Source organism: Mauremys reevesii, linkage group 6, assembly GCF_016161935.1.
Source record: "Mauremys reevesii isolate NIE-2019 linkage group 6, ASM1616193v1, whole genome shotgun sequence".
In the NCBI taxonomy this organism is placed as follows: domain Eukaryota; kingdom Metazoa; phylum Chordata; order Testudines; family Geoemydidae; genus Mauremys; species Mauremys reevesii.
The window spans coordinates 122,911,535-122,925,994 of NC_052628.1; the positions used below are offsets into that span (position 1 = coordinate 122,911,535).

Genomic DNA, 14,460 nt, shown 5'->3' on the forward strand with positions numbered 1-14,460 from the left:
TCTGCTCCCACCCATCCCTGTCTGCTTCCCTCATCCCCACACCACGCCCCGCCCCTGTCCCTTCCTGCACCCTGCTCCCCACCCACCCCTGTCCGCTCCCTGCACCCCACACCACGCCCAGCCCTCCAGACCCAGTCCGCTTCACACCCCGCACCTTGCTCCCACCCACCCCTGTCTGCTTCCTCACCCCACACACTGCCCACCCCTACAGACCCTGTCCGCTCCACACCCGCACCCTGCTCCCGCCCACCCCTGTCTGCTTCCTCACCCCCACACACCGCCCACCCCTACAGACCCTGTCCGCTTCCACACCCCGCACCCTGCGCCCCCACAATCCCCCTACAGACCCTCTCGACGTCCACACCCCGCACCCTGCTCCCCCACAATCCCCCTGCAGACCCTATCTACTTCCACACCCCGCACCCTGCTCCCCCACAATCCCCCTACAGACCCTGTCTACTTCCACACCCCGCACCCTGCTCCCCCACAATCCCCCTACAGACCCTGTCCACTTCCACACCCTGCACCTCCAAACACTCCCACACTCCTGTACCCTCCCAGTACAGCCTGCCCATATACCGGCCACATCCACACCCCATACCTCCCACACTCCCTGTACCCTGCTACCACAGCCTCCCCAGTGCCCCACCTGCTCCCCCACACCCCGCCATCCCCATACCCCTCACACTCCCTGTACCCTCCAACTACAGCCTGCCCACATACCGGCCACATCCCCATTCTGTACCCTGCTCCCACCCACACTCGTACCACCCACAGTCCCTGTACACTGCTACCAAAGCCTCCCTACTTCTACACCCTGCCCACCCCTGTTCCCCACACACTCCCTGTACCCTCCCACTACAGCCTGCCCGCCTCCACACCCTGTCCACTTCCATACCCTCCACTGTGCTCCCCCACACCCTACGCACCCCGTACTCTCCACACTCCCTGTACCCTATTACCACAGCTTCCCCACTGCCACACCCCTCCCACCCCCGTACCGCCCATACTCCCTGTACCCTCCCACTGCCACACCCCACACCCCTACCCCCCATACACTCCCTGTACCCTGCCACTACAGCCTGCCTGCCCCAAACTTCTCCACATCCACAACCCGTACACTCCACCCTCACCCCTCACACTCCCTGTACCCTGCCACTACAGGCTGCCCACATCCACACCCCGTAACCTGCTCCCCTACACCCTGCTCACTCCCATACCCCCCACACTCCATGTACCTAGCTACCATAGCCTGTCCACACACCATCCACATCCACACTCCATACCCTACTCTCCCTCACCCCTGTACATACCATACTCTCGTACCCTGCCACTATAGTCTCCCCCACCCACAAACCCTGTCCACATCCGAAACCCATACCCTGCACCCTCACCCTCTGCCCACTCCGTACTCTCCCACACTCCCTGTACTCTGCCACTACAGCCTGCCCACATACCAGCCACATCCACATTCCACACCCTGCTCCACCACATCCCACATACCCCCAACACTCCCTGTACTCTGCTACAACAGCTTGGTAACACACCGCCCACATCCACACCTCCACCCCCTGTCCACTTCCGCATCCTGCACCCCCACACCCCGCCCAGCCCCCTACAGACCCTGTCCACTTCCTGCACCCCCACACCCCGCCCAGCCCCCTTGTGACGGAGCTGTTCTGGCGGGACCCAACTGAGAGTGCCAAATCAGGACCAATTGCTTAAACAGGGCAGTCACAGCCCTAGGCTGGGGTTTTTCCACCTCTAAGGCAAACCAAACCAGCCAGACAAAAAGGACTTTGGTCTCACCCCACTGGCTAACCACAAGTCACACAAGCAATTTCCTTAGACACTCCAGTCTCCCAGTATCACCACCAGTGCACTCGTCCTGGGGATGAATGGTTATGAAAACCAACACCCCAATAAAAGAAAAAGGTTCCCTCGATCCCAAAGGACCAAGCCCCAGACCCAGGTCAATATACACATCAGATCTTACCCACAAATCACGCTGTTGCCAATCCTTTAGAATCTAAAATCTAAAGGTTTATTTACAAAGGGAAAAAGGTAGAGAAGAGAGGTAGAATTGGTTAAATGGAATCAATTACATACAGTAATGGCAAAGTTCTTAGTTCAGGCTTGCAGCAGTGATGGCATAAACTGCAGGTTCAATTTAAGTCTCTGGAAAACATCCCCCACTGGGATGGGTCCTTCAGTCCTTTGTGCAGAGCTTCAGTTTGTAACAAAGTCCTTCCAGAGGTCAGAAGCAGGATTGAAGACCAGATGGAGATGAGGCATTAGGCTTATATAGACTTTTCCAGGTGTAAGAATCCCTTTGTCTTCACTGTGGAATTTTACAGCAAAATGGAGCCTTGAGTCACATGAGCCAGTCCCTGCATACTTTGCTGAGTCACAAGGCGTGTCTGCCTTCTCTCCATGGGTCCATTGTGTCCTTAATGGGCCATCAAACAGGCTAGGCAGAGCTAACACCAGCTTGTCTGGGAGGCTTCCCCCAGAAGCACAGCACAAACTTGAAATATTGACAGCATAGAGCCAACATTCATAACTTCAACTAAAAATGATACAGACATACAGACAGCATAATTATAACCAGCAACCCGGAACCTGGTCTTAGACACCTTATATGACCCCCTTTACTTAGGATTTGGTGCCACTACAGGACCTTGGTTGCAACCCATGTTCTATATGGTCCCCATTTATATCAATAACGTCACACCCCTACAGACCCTGTCCACTTCCTGCACCCCCACACCCCGCCCAGCCCCCTACAGACCCTGTCCATTTCCACACTCTGCTCCCCCGCCCACTCCTGTCCACTTCCACACCCAGCACCCTGCTCCCCCGCACCCCGCCCACCCCTGTCCACTTCCACACCCCGCACTCTGCGTCCCCACAATCCCCCTACAAGCTCTGTCCACTTCCACACCCTGCTTCCCCACAATCCTCCTACAGACCCTATCTACTTCCACACTCCGTACCCTGCTCCCCTGCATCCTGCCCACCCCTGTCCACTTCCACATCCCGCACCCTGCATCCCCACAACCCCCCTCCAGCCCGTGTCCCCCGGGCAGGTTCCTGGCGTCTCTGCCAAGCATCAACCTCCCACAGGAGGGAGGGGGGCGGGAATCCCAGTCACTCCAAGCCCACCAGCTCCACCCGCATGAGCCCAGCTCCGGGCAGGCAACGCAGCCGCCACTCCTGGGCTGCCAAATCCGCCACCCTTTCCGCTCTTAGGATTTTGTGTTGTTGTCCAAACAGCTGGAGCAATAATTGTTCCTGCTGAGCAGCCTTGTGCACAGCCTCTACCACCGCCTCCTCCACTCTAGCTACTTGCTAGACTTGGCGGTGCAGAGCTGTTCTCCACGCCAGCGATGCCAGCCCAGGAGAAACACACACACGCTGTCAGACTCCTCCTCATCTGCTTTAACCTCGCTTTCCAAATTGCTGCACGGGGATTCCAGGGAGTTTAGCAAAGGGCGCTCCCCCCCAACCCTGCCCAAAACTTTACCCTATTGCAGTTTGTTTGCAAGATAAGCACATTGATGCTGCCTTGTAGATGTCCGGTGTTGGGGCTCAGCCCTCTCAGTTGCGGCCAGTAGCCAGGCCGCCTCACTACACGGCCTAAACCAGCAGTTCAGTCTCCAAAGGTCCAAGCCCTAGGTCAGGGTGGGGCAGCGAACAATAGTCTAAGGACTCAGACCCTCAGGCAGGGGTTGAGCAACACAAACAGTAATTTAAGCCCAAGCCCTTAGTCAGGGCGGGGCAACAGACAGCAGTTCTGGGCTCAGGCCCTTAGGCAGGGGTTGAGCAACACATACAGTAGTCCAGGGGCTCAGGTCCTTAGGCCGGAGCTGAGCAACAACAACAGTTCAGGGGCTCAGGTCCTTAGGCCGGAGCTGAGCAACAACAACCAGTCAGGGGCTCAGGTCCTTAGGCCGGAGCTGAGCAAACGCCCAACAGGTGAGTCCAGATTTCTATGCCTGAGCGCTGGTGTGAGGGGGAGACTGCCACCCGTGAGTGGGGTGGCGGGGGGGACACAGGCCCACCCACTCCACTGTGTCCCAGCCCGGGGCCCTAACAGTGGCAGTTAGTCTGGTGCTGTGTTGGTGGGGGCCTGACCACAACACACCGACATCAGTTCAAAATCTGCGGTAGCCAGACTGGGGTCAGCTACCCCCGGGGCTACTTCCCATCTCCCCCTCCATGGGTACCTGCTCATCTCTGGTGTCTGGCGCTGGGTCCCATACCATGGGCTCCTCGGCGTGCTGAGGGCTGGCTAGCTCGGGCTGCTCCTCAGGACTCGGGTAAGGGGGACACTCGGGCAGCTCCTCAGGGTACCGGGCTCGGGGAAGGCTCGGCCAGTCCACTTCAGGGTACTGGGCTCGGGGAAGGCTCGGCCAGTCCTCCTCAGGGTACCGGGCTCGGGGAAGGCTCGGTCCAGCAGGAGCTCGGTCAGGAGCGTCTGTCCTCTCCGGCCGCCGGGCAGCAACTGAGCGCTGGGGCCGGGCCTTTATACTTCCTGTCCCGCCCCTTGACTTCCGGGGGGCAGGGATAGGCGGCAGTGGCTCCGCCCACTGTGGTGGCAGCTGTTCTGGCTCGGCCCTCTCAGGTGCGGCTGGGAGCCAGGCCGCCTCACTACATGCCTCTTTAGTGCCAATGCTGGGTGCAGCTTGCGATCAGCAGGCAGTGGGCAGCTCCCTAGAGGACCCTCGAGACAGTCCCACCTGGAGCACTCCAGTGGGCAATGAGAGGGAGGGAGAGCCTCAGAATGGACTGAAAGTTCCCCAGAGCCTATTTCACCACCAGGCTTATCGAATTTTAATTTAGTTAACAAGGTTGGACTATAAGAGGCTGATCCCGAACCCACTGAAGTCGGCAGCCCTCTTTCCATTGTCTTTAGTGAGCCTCTGATCAGACCCTAACCACACACTTTCTATGCTCTGCTTCTTATGTGAAAACAACGTCATTCCCAGGACAAATATTTAATGAGATGAGCATTAAGAATGTTTAAATTTCTAATAAATGCTCAGAAACCACAATATATTTCTCAATAGTACTATAACAAGTACTATAACAGCAGTACAATGGTTAAATGCTTTTACTGTGTTCTTTAGATGCTTTATATGTATATTTCCTTCATATAAGCTGCTCCAGCACATGAATAGGGTCTTACCTGAAAGAGGACAATATATATTTAACTTTGGTAAAATAAAACAAATAAATACTCCATCATTTGGGGAATCACACTTACATATAAATGGAAAAAGGAGTCATTTCAAAATGCAAGCATTTTAAAGATTAAACAAAAAATGGTAAATTCTTTGACGGATGTACCAATATATTCTTCAAAAAGTTATGCTCTGAGATCAGAACTCCAGAAAATAAATACAGATAACAAGGAACTTTCAGGTTGTGCCCCAAAAAGACAAAAGCCAGAGACTCTAGTCAAAAAGCTCAAAGGGTCTTTTCCAAGGCCACACTGTTAACCTTAAATCCATTTTAAACTTTCCTTGGCTTTGTTACTACAATCAATCAGTCTGATCTCAGTTGGGAACCAGATTTGGCAGTTATTTTTCCCTCTCCTGCCAGAGCAAAGGAACCTCTGCAGATTTTGTGTGTGCTTTACCTTTGTTCCTGTGCCATTCTAACAAGAAATACTCCCTACAGAAGGTCTGGCTTAGCATAGCATGGAAATGTGGCACTGGAACAGCAACAGGGTTGGCAGATTCTGTCACTTTGGTAAAGAAAGGGCTGAATAGGAGAATATATTTAGAAAATGGGGAGAATTATTCTTTCAAACACATGTCCAGCTTTGAGAAAAGTCAGATTCACTTATACTGAACAGTTGGACTCAGAATGTAAATTATTCACAGTTGATCAGACCAAGACAAGGGTTTCTCAAACATGTCTCAATGCTCACAGTGAAATGAGGCACTAGTAGGAAATTGTTTTATTTCACTAACTACAAATTGTCTGTTTTCATTTTTTTCAATTTTAAACAGTCAAAAAACAAAAACAAAACAAAAAAATTGCAAAGTGCAAACGTGTAAAAACCAAAAAAGGGGGGGGGAGAGGCAGCCAAAATTTTCTTTGCTTGGGGTGGCAAAAAACCTAGAGCCAGCCCTGCTGAGCAGGAAGTATGACACTTGAGGCCCTCAACAGATATGCCCCACTGGGGACCTAGCACCACCAGTAGGCTCCACAGTGGGAGCTAAGGAGTCTCCACCTGGGCTTCCTGCTCCAATGAGGTGGGGGAAAGAAGCTATCCTAAATTCTTCCACTTTCCAAGAAGAGGAAGAAGCAGCTTATGCTGTTCACTGCACCCCCGGCACCCACCCATGCAGAGGAGTGGAAGAAAAACAGTTCTCAGACATCGCTCTCCCACAGAAGAAGGATGAAATTGCTCTTAGTGTGTGGAACAGACTGGCCTGCTACTTCCCAAAAGACATCTCCTCCTGAGGACTTCCAATAAGACCACTCCTGCTGCTGGTGAGGGCTGTGGGATATCTCCCTGGATAGAAGCTCTGTGTATGTAGGTAGACACACATGGGTGCCCCGGACCCAATTTTCAAAAGTGCTGAACACCCACATCTTCCCCTGAAGTCAGTGAGAATTGTGGGGGCTCAGTATCTCTGAAAATCATAGCTGCATAGATTTTAAGGCCAGATGGGACCATTATGATAATCTCTTTTGACCTGCGTAATAGCCCAGGGAATTTCACCCATGATTCTTCCATTGAGCGCATGTTGTAACCAGCAACATGAGTCGAGTTTCTGTTGTAGTGGGGGAATTTGCTATGGGGAGGGTATTTCTTAGGGGTAGTTGTATGAGTTACTTGGGGTGAGGGTATTGCCATTGGGAAAGGTGGGTGAAATGCGGGATGAGCAGGATAGGATAACGGGGGTGCTGGTGAATGGGAGGTTGCTCCAGGTCATCAGAGGATGATCAGAGTTTTGGCTGTAGATGGAATTTATTAGGTGACAGGGAAATTGATTAGAGGGCTTCCTCAGGGATAGGGCAGGGGAAGAGCAGTCAGGGGAATTGAGCAGGACATGGAAGGAAGCAGGAGGTGGAGTTTCTGAAGAGTCAGTGAGAAGCGAAAGAGTTAAATACCAAGAATAAACAACTCTGGCACTTCCCAGCCTATATAATAGACACTTCTTTATGAAAAGTTAACGGCTGCCCAGAAACTGTATCAGATCAAAGCTTTTTGATCTACTCGTGTGTGGGCTATGTCAAAATCAAGATGAATTTTAAAGTTCACATCACTGTGCTCTTCTTTTGCTTCTCTGCTTTTGCCGGTAAGTCTCCATATATTTTCCTTCCTGTTTCACTGTATTGCAGGGGGGTATATTTTTCATTTGCTTAGAAACACTGGACCAAAACTCTCAAACTTGGATGTTGACATTAGCTACCTATAGCTACAGCTGAGCAACTAAATACAAGTGACCTGATATTTCGGGAGTGCTGCAGACTCACTTATCTTCTTGATTTCCATGGAGTTACTCCTGGTAGTAAGTACAGTACTACATCCTATCGCATCTGGAGGATCAAGTCCTGAGAGTCAATGGGCTAATTCCTACAGTCCTCAGTCTTTCCTCAGCCAAAAGCTGAGCAAACTACAGGATCTGACCCAATATTCTTTTATTTAACTGTGACCTTTCTACAAGGGGCGGATGATCAGTACTTGGAATTTTATTACCTATTTTTGCCCTATCTTGCAGCTTTTATTTTATTATTTGTTAAGAAGGAGACTGTATTGTGCTAGGCACTGTATAAATACATAGAGTGAAATGGTGGCTGCGCTGGAGGCTGCAGTAAATCTCCCATTGTCATGAATGGGGCCAGGATTTCACCCATAAAGGGATCATGCTATTTGCAAGCAGTTCACAGTGTTGGGTGTGATCTGGGGGTGCACAAGGACTGTGCCTTACAATGCTCTTGTTTGTGCTGGGGGGGGAATTTGTGACATTCCTTTAAGGGGTGCAGCATATTCCATCCCCCACCCCGCATAAGCCAGTGCCACGGGCCAGTGTATGGGGGAGGGAGAGAAATTATGGCTTTGTTTGGTCCTTGCCCAGTTTCTGCTAGTGGGGGGAATTTGGCATGCAGCCCCAGAAACTGCCCCAGGCACCAGGGCTGTGATCTAGGTAGCCCTGGCAGAGACTGCCTAAGGGAAACATTCATATTGCCTCATCCGGTTTGATGTAGTTCTGCACACTCCTTTGCCCATCATTAAAGACAGTCCCTGCCCCAAATCTTCCAATCTAAATTAAAACAAATGATTGTAGCAAACATACTGAGGGAGGATGCGGAGCACATGGTTACATAGATTAATTCTCTGCACATTTCACTAAAGTTTGATCATGGATGCATTTTTCACCACTTTAAGAGTAGGTTTTGATTTCATAAGAACAAATTGTATTTCAGAGGAAGGCACAGGAAGATATGAAGGACTAAATAGAACTGGACAATTCCCAAGCTATGTAAGATCTTTCTTTCTTTACTCTGTTACATGTATGAAATATTGTTCAATAGAACTGAGCACTTGTTATATTCATTTGAATTTTTAAACAAATTTGCTATGACTGTCTTGCACCCTTCTGCTTTCCACAAACAGTCTAACAAACTAGTTTACTGGCAGGAATGACCAGGCAATAGATAATTTAAAGTGACAAGGCACAAAAAGCAAATTTTGAACTTTTAAACACAAGTATTCAAACTGGAAACTTGAGTCAAAATTTCACTGAGCCAATCAGTATCTTTTGATTTGTGTCTGATCAAAATTACTCCACACAGCTAAAATGTTAAATATCAAATGCTCACTACAAATTCCTCATGAACAAGCTACAGGCTGGTAATTATTCCCAAAAAGCAAAGAATTTTGAATACGGAGAAATCACTATCCGTTTGCAGACAATGAAACAGGCAAAATTGACTGAAAAAAATGTTGTTACAAATTATTCACCCAGCTCTGTTGCTCACTGTCATCAACCTGAATTCATCCCATTCCCTGTCTGCTATTTTCTGTATATATTATTATAGAATACATGGGAGTGGAGTGTATATTTTTTTTCTATAAGCACACATGGCAGAGCCAGTCTTGTATAGTGGTGAAAACAGGGGACTGTGAGTGAGACTGGTTACTGTACCCCAGATCACTATTTTTCTGCTGCTTCAACATCTACCATCCATGGGAGGACTGTGCGTCATTGCCATAAATTTTGTAATTCACAGGTGAACTTTGACACCCAGGAATTGCAAAATTTACCGTGTGTGAGATAGAAATAGTTCTGTATAATAGCGGTAGGTGCCTTTTTGATGGGAAACAGCAAACCTGACCTTAATGTTGATAGTGCTGAAACAATGAACCTGGGAAAACATCTATGTATGCAGCTCTAACTCTCATTGCTTTGAAAGTGGAAGTGACATTTTTCAAATGTCTGGCATTGACAAAAGTCAAAGGTATCTAGAGGCAAAATTTTAGAAGGATATTCAGTTCCTGTCACCTTTGTGCAAGACAATTCTAGTCACCTGATCACTCCCCTTTCCATAAAGGGAGACCAGTGAGAAAGTTTTTATCTGATTGTTACATGAATGACTATTGAACATGGTCCAACATTGGACAGGCTATTTAGTTTCCTTTGTGATCTAAATGGAGGTGGTGGTGCATAAAGCAAAAGAAACATACTGTACAAAAGGGCTTAATTATGCCTAAGACTATGTAACATCAACTGATATTTGCTTAAACCTAGAGAAAGTTACTGATGACTTTAACTCCCTGGCAAATGACCAAGGACCACATCTGCTCATTCAGCATTTCCACCCTAATCAGTTCCACATTACCTGTCTAAGGTGGAACTTTGAGTTTTCTCTTATTTCTGTTGGTAAGTGCTGTACTTAGCTCTTCTCCCGAAAGGGTAAGGGGGGGAGCGTCTCAAAGACACAACTGCAAGTTAGGTACCTAACTGCCCTTGACTTTCACTGGAAGTTTGGTGCCTACCTGCCAATGAGGCCTTTGAAAATCTCCCCCATTTCTCTTACAATCAATGTTGTTACTGCCAAGGGGTGTATAAAATTCTCTGATTGAATGTAGGTGTCATATGCAAATTTCATTTTCAAATAACTTTTAGCAGTAAAAATTACTCTTCCGTCGATCACGATCAGTGCTGTGTGAGCTGTGGCTATGGGCCAGACTTTGAGTTACACCCGATGCTTCTCTACTGGATTCAGTGGCGATTGCTCAGTGTGTGTATATCAGGGCAGAATGTAGCCCTCTGATTTGTATTCACTCTGGCTTTCTCTAAATAATGAAATACTGATCTCATGATTTTTCTTTCAATTTTTCCAGCCTGTTTGTGTTCATTACATCCTCAAACCAATGTGTATTTTGTATTATCACCCTGTCTGTGGCAGTGATGGGAGAACCTACCGGAACAAGTGTGAGCTCTGCAGTTACTGCAGGTGAGATTCATATCAATGCTCTTTGTGCCATCTGACTGAAGACGTGCTGAGCTGCTGAGGCAGGTTGTTTCTCAGGTATGACATATAGTAGGCAGTGGAAGCTTGCCTGGTATTTTCCTTTTATGTAAAAAGATTGGAGTTGACAGCAAAGATTTCAGTATCTGTTTTGGGTGTAGGGAGTCTCTATTCAGACTGGGTGCATTGTGCATCTGATCTATGAAAGCAGTGCCCCAGAACACTGCATACCTGTGACCCAGCTTGAGAAAGCTTGACAGTTTTTTCTTGTTTTCCCTAGGGAACATGGCAAGAATATAAAGATTGTAAAGGAAGGAGCATGTTAAAGATTGAAGATACCACCATCTGTCTTGTCTTGCACACCCTGGAATCCTTAAGGCTTATTAATTTTTAATCCTGCCATGGTGCCAAGGGGCCAACTAGATTTCCTTTTGAGGTTCCTACATTCTTATGACCATGTTAATATTGTACTAATGCTATTGTTTTAGTTTGTTTAAAAAATAAAATGGTTGTTTAAATAGTTAACATAAAATGGTTTTATTACAAATCGCTGGATTAAAATATTGGTTGTTTAAAGACATCACCAATAACCTATTGGTTTGCTAAAAGGTTTTATTAATGCATTGTGCTTATTCTTTAACCACTTTGTGGTCAGTGTTGTTTCATGTTCCAAGGCCACCAAATCCCTTGGGTTTTGTAAACAATATTTTAAAGCTTAATAATGAGACATTCCTTTTGGACAACCCCAGGAAGAATGTACAGCATTGGTGTCTGTTATCACACCTTCCAGGAAACCAAGTGCCCCACAGCATGTTTGAACACTTTAAGCAAATTTCAGATCTGATTTCTAAGGTAGAGAATGTTACATGTTAGAAAACAAGTGCAAGGGTGGCTTGAGTCATCTATCTGCCGCCCCGACCGAGAAAACCAAGAGATCTGCCGCTTGCCAGGAGCTAGGATCCACGATGTGATGGAGAGACTGCCTAGACTCATCAGGCCCTCAGATCACTACCCCTTCCTGCTTCTCCACATGGGCACCAATGATACTGCCAAGAATGACCTTGAGTGGATCACTGCAGACTACGTGGCTCTGGGAAGAAGGATAAAGGAGTTTGAGGCGCAAGTGGTGTTCTCGTCCATCCTCCCTGTGCAGAGAAAAGGCCTGGGTAGAGACCGTCGAATTGTGGAAGTCAACGAATGGCTACGCAGGTGGTGTCGGAGAGAGGCTTTGGATTCTTCAACCATGGGATGGTGTTCCAAGAAGGAGGATTGCTAGTCAGAGACAGGCTCCACCTAACGAAGAGAGGGAAGAGCATCTTTGCAAGCAGGCTGGGTAACCTAGTGAGAAGGGCTTTAAACTAGGTTCACTGGGGGAAGGAGACCAAAGCCCCGAGGTAAGTGGGGAAATGGGATACCGGGAGGAAGCACGAGCAGGAGAGTGCAAGAGGGGAGGACTCCTGTCTCAGACCGAGAAAGCGGGACAATCAGCGAGTTATCTTAAGTACCTATACACAAATGCAAGAAGCATGGGAAACAAGCAGAGAGAACTGGAAGTCCTGGCACAGTAAGGAACTATGATGTGATTGGAATAACAGAGACTTGGTGGGATAACTCACATGACTGGAGCACTGTCATGGATGGATATAAACTGTTCAGGAAGGACAGGCAGGGCAGAAAAGGTGGGGGAGTTGCATTGTATATAAGACTGCTCAAAGCTCCAGTATGAAATTGCAGAAAAACCTGAGAGTCTCTGGATTAAGTTTAGAAGTGTGAGCAACAAGGGTGATGTCGTGGTGGGAGTCTGCTATAGACCCAGGGCCGGCTCCAGACCCCAGCGTGCCAAGCGCGTGCTTGGAGCGGCGTCCCAGCGGGATGGCGGCAGGCAGCTCCGGCAGACCTCCCGCAGACGTGCCTGCGGAGGGGCCGCTGGTCCCGCGGCTCCGATGGAGCATCCGCAGGCGTGCCTGCGGGAGGTCCACCAGAGCCGCGGGACCGGTGACCGCTAGAGCGCCCCCCGCGGCATGCCGCCCTGCTTGGGGCAGCGGAAATCCTAGAGCCGCCCCTGTATAGACCACCAGACCAGGGGGATGAGGTGGACGAGGGTTTCTTCTGGCAAATAGCAGATTGGATTCACCAAGGGCAAGTCATGCCTGACTAACCTAATTGCCTTCTATGAGGAGATAACTGGGTCTGTGGATGAGGGGAAAGCAGTGGTCGTGGTATTCCTTGACTTTAGCAAAGTTTTTGATACGGTCTCCCACAGTATTCTTGCCAGCGAGTTAAAGAAGTATGGGCTGGATGATTGGACTATAAGGTGGATAGAAAGCTGGCTAGTTTGTCGGGTTCAACGGGTAGTGATCAATGGCTCGATGTCTAGTTGGTAGCTGGTTTCAAGTGGAGTGCCCCAAGGGTCGGTCCTGGGACCGGTTTTGTTCAATATCTTCATTAATGATCTGGAGGATGGCGTGGACTGCACTCTCAGCAAGTTTGCAGATGACATTAAACTTGGAGGAGTGGTAGATAAGCTGGAGGGTAGGGATAGGATACAGAGGGACCTAGACAAATTAGAGGACTGGGCCAAAAGAAACCTGATGAGGTTCAACAAGGACAAGTGCAGAGTCCTGCACTTAGGACGGAAGAATCCCATGCACTGCTACAGACTAGGGACCGAATGTCTAGGAAGCAGTTCTGCAGAAAAGGACCTAGGGGTTATGGTGGACGAGAAGCTGGATATGAATCAACAGTGTGCCCTTGTTGCCAAGAAGGCTAATGGCATTTTGGGCTGTATAAGTAGGGGCATTGCCAGCAGATCAAGGGATGTGATCATTCTCCTCTATTCGACATTGGTGAGGCCTCATCTGGAGTATTTTGTCCAGTTTTGGGCCCCACACTACAAGCAGGATGTGGAAAAATTGGAAAGAGTCCAGCGGAGGACAACAAAAATGATTAGGGGGCTGGAGCACATGACTTATGAGGAGAGTCTGAGGGAACTGGGATTGTTTAATCTGCAGAAGAGAAGAATGAGGGGGGATTTGATAGCTGCTTTCAACTACCTGAAAGGGGTTTCCAAAGAGGATGGATCTAGATTGTTCTCAGTGGTTCCTGATGACAGAACAAGGAGTAATGGTCTCAAGTTGCAGTGGGGAAGGTTTAGGTTGGAAATTAGGAAAAACTTTTTCACTCAGAGAGTGGTGAAGTACTGGAATGGGTTACCTAGGGAGGTGGTGGAATCTCCTTCCTTAGAGGTTTTTAAGGTCAGGCTAGACAAAGCCCTGGCTGGGATGATTTAGTTGGGAATTGGTCCTGCTTTGAGCAGGGGGTTGGACTAGATACGTCCTGAGGTCCCTTCCAACCCTGATATTCTATGATTCTATGATTTTAAGGGTATGTCTGCACTTCAAACCAGGGGTGTAATTCCCAACTTGATGAGAAATATCTATGCTAGCTGAAATAGCGAGAGTGGTAAAAACAGACTGTAGCTGTGGCACTGTGAGGGGCTAACCACCACAAGTACCTGTCTAGTGTAACACTGACACCTCAGTCATCAGGATCAAACCTGGGCCCTTTGGAGCTTAGTGCATGAGCTGAAAGTCAACTGGCTGTTAGCTCAGGCTGTAGAGCAGACTCATAATCTCTCTCTCTACGTGGTCTCAGTGCCTCTAGAGGAGACAGAACACCACATGCAGGAGGTGTGTGGGTTACACATCTCGGACAGGTATGTACTTGGGTGGCATTGCTGCTTGCCTGGCACGCTATTTTTAGCATGCTAACTTGATCAGAGCTAGTGGGGATATGTCTCCTCAAGATGGCAATTATACCCTCTGCTTGAGACGTAGACATACCCTAAGGGAATGTATGGCTAAGTCTACACTTCCTGCCGGATCGGCGGGTAGCGATCGATCTATCGGGGATCAATTTATCACGTCTAGTGTAGATGCGATAAATCAATCCCCGATCGCTCTC

The 14,460-nt window shown here is 48.8% G+C and overlaps 1 long non-coding RNA gene across 2 annotated transcripts; it reads left to right on the plus strand.

Annotated features, from left to right (window-relative positions):
• Window positions 1-6,151: 6,151 nt before the first annotated feature.
• Window positions 6,152-10,944, plus strand: LOC120407994. 2 transcript variants are annotated; one of them, XR_005600361.1, is made up of 6 exons: window positions 6,152-6,507; window positions 7,363-7,532; window positions 8,449-8,504; window positions 9,774-9,905; window positions 10,370-10,482; window positions 10,778-10,944. It is a non-coding gene; the product is annotated as an uncharacterized LOC120407994 (long non-coding RNA). The 2 variants fall into 2 exon arrangements; XR_005600360.1 differs by lacking the exon at window positions 9,774-9,905.
• Window positions 10,945-14,460: the final 3,516 nt, after the last annotated feature.